Raw genomic sequence first — 10760 nt, 5'->3', positions numbered from 1 at the left:
GACTTTACTTACCCTGTAAGTTCTATGAATTCCCAGCATCCTGGCCATTTTGGAATTGCAACCTTCACCTTGCATTAAAACAAAATCCAAAACAAACTTGAATATCTTTTTTTTTTTTAAGATTTTATTTATATACAGATTTTATATTTTTATGTAATCTCTACCTCCATAGTAGGGCTCGAACTCACCACCCTGGGATCAAGAGTCACATCTCTAAGACCAACTAAACCACCTAAATGCCCCTAAAGATTTTAAAGTAACCTCTACACACAGTGTGGGGCTTGAACTCACAACCCTGACATCAAGAGCCACAGGTTCTACTGACTAAGCCAGGCAGGTGCCCCCAAACCTGAATATCTTCAAGTCAGGGCTCTGTGTTGCTTGGAGCCTGTAAGCCTTATGGTCAGTATCAGGCAAGCCGAATCCTCCAAATTCACACAAGACTGGCCTGGGCTTTAAGCTACTTTGCTAAACTGTTCATTCAAGGTTGGGGTGTGAGCGACTCAGATAGTTTAACCAATCCACATATTTGAATACTGTTAATTCCACTCAAGGGATCCCATTTTCCAACCTTTATCAGGCTAATTAACAAACCCTTGATTTCACCAAGGTTTCTGACATTCATTATGCTAATGAGCAAAAAACTTCCCAAGTGGTTAAAGATATGGATAGCAGAAGTGTTTGTGATTCAAGCTTTTGGTTTAGAATACTGGCTGCCTCTGGGGTGTAATAAATTAAGATACACATACACAGTGCTTAAGTGCTTAAACCACAGGGGGATCAGTAGCTGTATATATGCACAGTTCCTTGGATCTAAGGAAAGGTTGACCTGCTTACTTTGTTATTCAGCTCTAGTTATGGGAGTAGTTTGGATCCCAGCCGTGGCTGGGTGACGTTGGGCATGATCTCTTTGACCTTCAGTTGTCTCATCTATAACATGATCACAAAAATCCCAGTCAGTCTAGAGCAGGGCTGTGAAACTTTCTACGATGATGGGAATGTTCTGTCTGCTGTCCAACACAGTAGCCACTAGCCACGTGTGGCTAGCAAGCCCTTGAAATGTGGCTAGTGCAACTGAGGAGGTGGGGTTTTAATTTTCCTTTACCTTAAGTAGCCACATGTGGCCAGTGTCTACCATATGAGACAGTACAGTTCTGGAACTTAAGTGGGAGGGTGAATATATAGGATTTAGCGTGTAGAAAGGTTTGCCTGCTTCACTGCGGTTTAAAGATTTGCAGTGTGTAGATATCCTGGCCCAGAAGAGTGGGGGGCAGCCTGGGCTCAGAGAGGAAAAGCAAAGCTGGAAAACTAGGTAGAAGTTTCCAGGGAATCTGAACCTTGTGCAAGAAGCAGAGGAGACACAGACATTTTCCCAAGGGTGTTTCAAAGGGAGGCAGAGTCGGGGAAAGGGTGTCGGGCTGAGGGTCGGGAGGCGGGTCAGGAGGCGATAGCACTAATCCCAGGTGGCGGGGGAAGGCCGATGAGACTTCTTTGCTCTGGACCTCAGTTTCCCCAAGTGCAGGCATGATGTCCCAAAGGCCTCCTCCGTTGGGACACTGTCACAGTCTGAGGATGTGGGTCAAAGGGCAGAGGTGGGCATGTGACCATCAGCTGGGCTCTTTAAAATCCTCGTGGTGGGGAGTTCATCTTTCCTCAGGCAAAGTGACCAAGGGCAGTGGGGCACAGCAGCAAGGCCTTGTAATCTGAATAGGACAAGGGAGATCTGGGGAAGGGGCGGTGTCAAAGTTGACATCAGCCACTTGCAAGCTACTTGGTCCGGCACAATGGCTCTGCCTCTTCCAGCCTTTAGAGGACTGTGCCCTGTGCTAAACTCATTAGGAGGGTTCTCTTATTGGCTCTCCGGCAGTCCTGGAGGTATACTGTTACAGGCTCCCTTTTACAGATGAGGAAACTGAGGCCTGGAAGTGATCTCACCCTGTCGAGGAAATAAGGCAGAGACCTCACTTCACCTATTGTCCGTTGTACAATGACAGCTGCCTGATAACGGCCTGATACTTTCATTATTATTGCTACTTTTTTTTTTTTAAGTCAGCTTTATCCCCAGTGTGGGGCTTGAACTCATGACCTGGAGATCGGGAGTCGTATGCTCTACTGACGGAGCCAGCCAGGTGCCCCTATTATTGCTACTTTAGTTCACCTGCACAAAATCCTGAGCTGGATGATAGTTCTCCCTCTTTCACAGAATAACAGGAAGCTCAAGTTAAAACGCTTATTTTTATTTTTAAAATGTATTTTTTTTTTTAATGTTCATTTTTGTGAGAGAGAGAGAGTGTAAGTGGAGAGGGGCAGAGAGAGAGAGGGAGACAGCGGATCTAAAGCAGGCTCTGCGCTGACAGCACTGAGCCTGATGTGGGACTCAAACTGACAAACCGTGAGATCGTGACCAGGCCCTCAACCGACTGAGTCACCCAGGTGCCCCTAAACTTATTTATTTATTCATTTTATTCATTCATTTCTTTATTTACTTATTTAAACATTTTTTAACGTTTATTTATTTTTGACACAGAGAGAGAGAGAGACAGAGCATGAACGGGGGAGGGTCAGAGAGAGAGGGAGACACAGAATCAGAAGCAGGCTCCAGGCTCTGAGCCATCAGCCCAGAGCCCGACGCGGGGCTCGAACTCATGGACCGCGAGATCATGACCTGAGCTGAAGTCGGACGCTTAACGACTGAGCCACCCAGGCGCCCCTATTTAAACATTTTAAATGTTTATTTATTTTGAGAGACAGCAAGAGCTCGTGCGGGCAAGAGCAGGAGAAGGGCAGAGAGAGACAGAGAGAATCCCAAGCAGGCTCCGCACCATCAGCGCAGAACCTGATGCAGGGCTCGAACTCACAAACTGAGCAGAAATCAGAAGTTAGACGCTCAACTGACTGAGCCACTCAGGCACCTCTAAACCTATTTAAGTAAGCGCCGCACCCAATGTGGGGCTCAAACTCATGACCCGGAGATCAAGAGTCACATGCTCCACTGACTGAGACAGGTAGGTGCCCCTAAAATATTTGTTTTTGTGTTTTTTTAATTTTTTTTCCCACGTTTTTATTTATTTTTGGGACAGAGAGAGACAGAGCATGAACGGGGGAGGGGCAGAGAGAGAGGGAGACACAGAATCGGAAACAGGCTCCAGGCTCTGAGCCATCAGCCCAGAGCCTGACGCGGGGCTCGAACTCACGGACCGCGAGATCGTGACCTGACTGAAGTCGGACGCTTAACCGACTGCGCCACCCAGGCACCCCAAATATTTGTTTTTTTAATCTACTTGGCAAAGAATGAAAAGATGGACCATCCTGGTGTGGACAAAGCACTTTCATAGCTCATTAGTGTTGGTGGGAGTTGGCACATACAGCTTTCCAAGAGTGGTCTGACAATATTTATTAAAAACATAACTGAATGCATTTTGACTCAGCCATTGCAATTTTTAAAATACTTATCCTAAAGAGACATTTGGACAAAACCCTACAGATGAAGGCATAAAATGCCCATTCTAGTGTTGGTCAGAATAGTGAAGAACTATTATTAAAAATATCCAACATTAGAGCATCATTAAATTATGCTTCATCTGTACAGTAGAAGAATATGCAGCCATTAAAAACAATGAGGTGGGAGGGGCGCCTGGGTGGCTTAGTCAGTTAAGCGTCGGACTTGGGCTCAGGCCAAGATCTCACGGTCCTTGAGTTTGAGCCTGGCGTCAGGCTCTGTGCTGACAGCTCAGAGCCTGGAGCCTGCTTTGAATTTTCTCTCTCTCTCTCTCTCTCTCTGCACCTCTCCCACTTGCGCTCTCTCTCTCAAAAATAAAACATTTAAAAAAATTTAAAAACAGTGAGGTGGGGAAAACCAATGAGCGTTTAAATTTATTGAAATGACAACATGTTTATAGTGAGAAGAGCCGATTTCAAAATGTTCTACATTGTATGATCCCACTAAAAGAGGATCTACTAGAAAAGGCAGTTCGTCCATCAAAATATTAATGATGTCTCCAGTGGTAGGATTAAGAGAGATCTGTATTTTCTGTTCTGTAGTCTTCGATATTTTCTGACTTTTAGCAGTGAGCAGGTATTAATTTTATAATCAAGGGGAAGCCTATTTTATAATCAGGGTAAGGAAATACCGGTATTTGTTATCTGGCAGGCACAAAAGTACGGTAGATAAGCACGCAGACTCTGAATTCAGCCTGCCTGGATTCTAGTTCCCACATCTCCAGTTAATGACTGGGTTAGTCAAGCAAGCAAGTAACTTCCTCGCTCTGTGCCTCCGTTTCCCCCTCGCTGTAAAATACAGATAATAACTGCTCGGATTACTATGTGCCAGGCATTGCTTGTTTTACGTAAATTGTCGCACTGAATTCTCACAACAGCCCGATTATAAATGGGTCACAGGCTGGGAAGGAGGCGGGACTGGGAGCTCCCCGCCCCCAAGCGCCTCCCGGAGTGGAGCTGGGGAGAGACAGCGGGATTAGAAAGGCACGCATGCGCAGACCGGGTGGAAGGCGGGGCGAGGACACGCGAGGGATTCCCCCCTGTGCTATTGGCTGTCGTGGTTGTCATTAGCCGAGAAGGCCGCCAATGAGGGGCGCGGCCGCTTCGCCTGGGGAACCGGAGGGCTGAGCGAGCGGAGGCTCTCGGGCGGCTGCAGGTGCGACGAACCCCGAGGAGGGTGAGGGGACCTGGCGTCGCTCCCTGAAAGTGACCCCAGCGTCGTTTCCACTTAAGGGGACCCCAATGTCATCCTCCTTTCCTGAGAGTACCCTGGCGTCATTTCCCCCTTCCCTAGGGGGCTCCTAGACTTCGACCCTTTTTCCTTTTTTTTTTCCTTTAATTTTTTGGTAACCTTTATTTTTGAGAGACAGAGACGCAGCGTGCGCGGGGGAGGGGCAGAGAGAGAGGGAGACACAGAATCCGAAGCAGGCTCCAGGCTCCGAGCGGTCAGCACAGAGCCAGGTGCGGGGCTCGAACCCACGAATCGTGAGATCATGACCTGAGCCTAAGTCAGACGCTTAACTGACTGAGCCACCCAGGTGCCCCGACCCTTTTTCCTGAGCGCGATCCGTAAGACGTGCCCTCTACCGGAGGAAGACGCCGGGGTCCTCCCTCCTCCTTCCTGAGGGGGGCGCCAGAGCCATTCCCACCTCGTCAGCCCTTCCTTAGGGGACGCAGGTAGGTGTCAGTCCCCTTCCCTTCGGCGGGGCCCCGGCATCGTCTTTCCCGAGGGATCTAGGCTCATCCCTTCTTCCTGAGGGGGTCCCCTCTCATGTCATTCCCTCCTCCCCAAGTGTACCCAGTGTTCCTTGCCGAGAAGGGGCCTGGCGCTGCGCCCCCTTGGCTGAGGGCTTCCTGTCACCCACCCCCGCCCCCCGCAGCCGGAAGGAGCGTCGCCCCCCTTTGCTCTGCAATTTGCGCAGACCCAAGGCTGGGGTGTCCCGCATGGTGCGGACCGCGAAGCCCCGCCCCCAGCCGGAGACAGGGGGAAGGCAAGACCCAGCGCCCCCTCAAGGCGTGTGCCTGTTGGGGGGTGGGGGGACACCAGCTGACACAGGAACTTACCCTGTCACCTGAGAAATCGTGTAAGGAACTGGGGCTGTTTCTCTTAAAATGGGAGCCGCAGGAAGGATCGAAAAGTGCCCTGAAATATATATCAATATTTCCACATCAGTATTGCTGCCGTGGTCAGCAGGACCTTACGGAGTCATTGGATATGCGTGGGACTGTCACCTGGAAGAGGGACTACTTAGGGGTCCATGAAGTCCCAAGAGATCTGATGGTAAGGTTAGAGGGGGAGGTCAAAAGGGCTTCCCTGGGTGGAGCTGAAATCCCAAAAGGCGGAGCGCACCGAGCTGGCCAAATCCGCAGGCTGGAAGGCCTGGCCTTTCGGTCCCATTCAGCCCCGCGAAGATTCCTGGTCCGTCCACTGGCGATCAAGAATTGTCTGGTCGATATTCCAACGTGTGTGCGCCGCCTATACGTGCCAGTGCATCGGTGGAGGAAGAATGGAAGGATTCTGAACAGAGGCCTTGGGGACTTCCGCAAGCGACTCTTGCCTCAGGGCTCATTAAGGAACAGTGTGTCTGTGTCCCGCCTCGGTGACTATACGCGGCAGGAGGGCAGAAACTGCTCCTAGTTGTCTCTACACAGTGCCTGGCACGTGGTGGGCACGGAAGTGCTTGCTGTCCCTGCCCTAACCCCTCACTTGGTGAATCCTTAGAGGGACTGAGAGATGACCAGGGAGGGTGAAATGTGATAAGGGGAAGGCACACAGTGCAGATGAAAGAGACCCCTCCCCCCCACCCCCCCCCACCCCCCCCCCCCATGGCTGAGACTCAAACACCAGCTCCTTGGCTAACGTTCTTCGTCTTTCCTGACCGTGAAGCTACCAGCAAGTGAAGGCAAAGAGGCAGCAGAAGCCAGCCTGGGGCGGTTCGGTTTAAAATTTCCCACTGAACGGGGCGCCTGGGTGGCTCAGTCGGTGAAGCCTCGGATTTCGGCTCAGGTCATGATCTCTTGCGGGTTCGTGAGTTTGAGCCCCGCATGGCCTGGAGCCTGTTTCGGATTCTGTGTCTCCCCCTCTCTCTGCCCCTCCCCTGCTCATACTCTGTCTGTCTGTCTCTCTCAAAAATAAAGAAACAGTAAAAAATTTAAAATTTCCCACCAAAGTTGTCTGAATCAGCTGATTGAATCTCTGGGAGGATCCTGGAATATGTAGTCTGAAAAATGTTCCTGAGTGCCCTGTTTAAAATGTGGCCTGATAAAAACAAAGTCATGACCTTAAGGTCTGGATGAGGTGCTGGGGCTCACAGGAGGGAGAGTTCTTTATATAGGGGGAGCTTTGGATGCCTTTGTAAATTGTGTTCCGTTTATTATAAATATAATTTGCCCAGGAGTTTTGAAGAATGCTAATTAAAAAAAAAAAAATAGGGGGCACCTGGGTGGCTCAGTCGGTTAAGCGTCCGACTCTGGCTCAGGTCATGATCTCACGGTGGGTCTGAGCCCCGGGTCTGGCTCTGTATTGACAGCTCAGAGCCTGGAGCCTGCTTCGAATTCTGTCTCCGTCTCTCTGCCGGCCCCCCCACTCTCTCCCTCAAATATAAATAAATATTAAAAAATAAGAGTAATAGAAATAAAGATAAAAACCAGGAACAAGCCTAAATCAGGTAATTCTACACCCTGGGCTCCGCGAATCTTTTCTAGCTCTCCTTCTCTGGAAATAGTTCTTTTTGTCTGAAGCCCACAAGAGGGCGCTGCATTCCTTTTAGCCCACACCTCCCGCATCAGCCCTGATACGGTTGATCAGGAGCCGGAGCCGGCCTGAGGGTTGTGGGGAGCTGCAAAAGCATCACAAAATAAGGCAGATGGGTTGGTGGAAGCCCCGATTTTTCACAGGTAACAAGAGCCAGTGAGGAATTTTAAGGTATGCAGGTAAAGTGCTCCGAGGTCCTGAAACGTTACCATTATCGTGCCGACTTTAACCACCTTGATAATTCTGAGTGGTGTTAAGCTGAGTAATTAATTAATCAGGTTTCCAGTGCTTCCCTCATTCCTATCAGTGATACTACATTTATTGTGCTCTTACTGTGTGCCAGGTGCTACACACTGTTGTTACCCCCATTTTACAGATGAGCCAGGCACAGAAAGGATTTGCACTAAGTGCCAGATATGGGTCTGGAGCCTAGTCTGTGGATTCCAGGGTATTGTCTCCCCCCCCCCCCCTTACATTCTATCTTCTGCAGTATTTATGTCCACTAATGTTTATATTTTAAAACCAGAACGCACGCCCAAGGGAGAAGATATTCACTGCGTTGAAGGCACGTTGTATTGCACAAAGCAAGGGACTCTAACATCCAGAACAGTGCCCTTCACAGAACTAACGTCGTCCACTTGACCGCGAGTGGGAAGTTATCTGCTTACTGTCCCTATGAATCCTTCCTCTTTCGCCTTCATCTTTGACATGGCCTTCTAGACTGAGAATTCCCCTCAGCTTGTAAACATGCTGTCTTCTGACTCTCAGAAACAAAGCCCCAAACCGTCCCTGAATGCTTTGGTTCTCTCTAGCTTTCATCCAGTCTTTCTTCTGCCTCTTCTCACCCAGGTGTCTCAAAAGAGATGTTCTCTTCCTCAGCTTCCTTCGCCAGTTCAGTGCTGCCTTCTCAGCAACAGGACCAGTTCCAAGGAGGCGCCCCATAAACACTTACTGAAGGAATCTATTGCTTTACCTTCACAAATCGACCAAAGTGTTCTCAGCAAGATTACTTTCCAGTCCACAAACCCAGTGGGCATTTGAAGGGTTCTTTCTCAACTTCTTTGCCTTCCTTTCTTTCCTTCTTTCTTTTTCCTTCTCTTTCTTTCTTTCTTTCCTTCCTTCTTTCTTTTTCTTTCTCTTTCCTTCCTTCTTTTCTTTCTTCCTTCTTTTCTTTCTTTCTTTCCTCCTTTCAGAGAGCACTCTTGTGCACATGAGCAGGGAAGGGACAGAGAGAGAGAATCTTAAGCAGGCTCCACACCCAGCGTGGAGCCTGATGCATCGCTCGATCCCATGACCCTGGGATCGTGACCTGAGCTGAAATCAAGAGTAAGACGCTCTGAGCCACGCAGGTCCACCCCACCTTTGCATTTCACAGCGTTGTTCCTTAAATATTTTTGTGCCCAATTTTTTCTCCACTTAGCTTATGTGATGTTGCACTTTTGTTAGTTTTCCTCACAACTTCCTGCTGCTGTTATGTTTCTTGGAGCTTCTCTTCCATTAACTCTTTAATGTTTCTTGGAATGTGCCTTTAACCTGTTGTTCTTGTTATAATGGTTTTTGGTTTTTTTTTGTTGTTGTTTTTTTTTTGGTTTTTTTGAGAGAGAGACAGAGACAGAGCATGAGTGGGGGAGGGACAGAGAGAGACACACACAGAATCCGAAGCAGGCTCCAGGCTCTGACCTGTCAGCACAGAGCGCGACGCGGGGCTCAGACTCATGGGCCACGAGATCATGACCTGAGCCGAAGTCGGACGCTTAACTGATTGAACTGCTCAGGTGCCCCCGTTGTTCTACACCAGTATGTGTTGCAGTGTGGTCCCTGGACAACAGCATCAGCATCAACTGGGCATTTGTCAGAAATGCAATTTCTTGGGATGCAATTGAATGAGAGACTTCTGGAAAATCCAACACCCATTTATGATTTAAAAACAACAACAACAATGTAGCAAACTGGATATAGAAGAGAGTTTCCTGAACTTGATAAAAGTTCCAGCAAAAGTTAAGGTACAGATTACAGAACATCTTTTGGCAAACATCAGATTTACTAGTGGCGTATTAGAAGTGGCCCTTTTATTATTAGGAAGAAGACAGGGTGCATGGCTGGTTCAGACAGAGGAGTGTGTTACTCTTGATCTCTGGGTCATGAGTTTGAGCCCCACATTGGGTGTAGAGATTACTTAAATAAAACTTTTTTTAAAAAAGGAATAAGACAATTATCCCCACTATTACCACAACTAACCAACATTTCACAGATGGTCTTAGCTACTGGTATAAGGCAAGAAAAGGAAATGAGTGGTATAACTATTGGAAAGGTGACATTACACTGTTATTATTTGCAGGTGATTTAGTTACCTGCTTTAAAAAGAAAAAAAAAAAAACTAGAAAGAGAGAGGTAGAAGATCAATATACCAACAAGTTTCCCATATGCCAGAAATACCAATTTTAAAGGATCAAAGAGTAAAGATCTCATTGACAACAGCAACCAGACCTACAAAACTCCCAAGAAAAAACCCTTTGTGGAGTAAGTATAAAACTTTCCTGTGGACAGGAAAGAAAAATTCCCTAAATAGATAAATCAAGTTCATGAATTGAGAGACCTAATGTTGTAAAAATGTTCTTTCTCCCCAACTCAATAATTTGAATGCAACCCAATTAAAATTCTGATTTTTCGTTGAATTTCATTCATCACAGGAATAAATAATGCAATAACAGAATAGCTCAGGTTTTCTTTTTTAATAGAAAAAGGGAGAAAGGAGTTATTCTATATATTAAGACATGTTATAAAACTGTAGTAATTAAAATGAAGTTGATGCAAAAATGGATATTTAGGTAAAACAGCAGAGAGTCAATAAAACAGAAGAGAGGTCCCCATGCACTTATGAGAATGTTCTATATGATTGGGATAGCATTTCAAAACTATGCCTAAAGAAGTAACGAGTCAAGAAATTGTTTGAAAAATAAATGGTTGAACAGCAGTAGCTATCCATACAAAAAAAAAAAAAAAATCCCACTAAATTCCTACTTGATACCATGCATACCAACAATTCCTGTTGGATTTAAAAATAGTCCAAAAACAAAACAATAATATCTGAGGGAAAAATATTACCAAAATTTCTTAATTTCTCTATTATTCAGGATTCTTGATTTTAGCAGAACCAACAAAAACAAAGTCTGGTTAACTAAGGCAGAAACAATTTATGGGTAGGAAGCTGCAGAAAATGGCGAGAACCAAAAGTCCTTCTTAAATATGACACAAAATGGGAGAAACACCGAGAGTGATACATTTGATTGTGTGAAATTTATAAAGAACTTCTAGAAACAGTAAGGATAGGGCTTGTTACCACCATTTTGGAGGACAATCTGGCAGCATCTAAGGAAAGGTGTGCTTAGCCTACAATCTAGTAAGTTCCACCTCTTAGCCCCCTGGAGAAATATACACATTTGTGCCCAAGGAGACATGGTTAAGAGTGGGCATTTTGTCCTTATCTGTAATTCTGAGAAATGAAAAG

This window comes from Acinonyx jubatus, chromosome A2 (assembly GCF_027475565.1).
Source record: "Acinonyx jubatus isolate Ajub_Pintada_27869175 chromosome A2, VMU_Ajub_asm_v1.0, whole genome shotgun sequence".
In the NCBI taxonomy this organism is placed as follows: domain Eukaryota; kingdom Metazoa; phylum Chordata; class Mammalia; order Carnivora; family Felidae; genus Acinonyx; species Acinonyx jubatus.
This window is presented reverse-complemented; position numbering follows the sequence as displayed.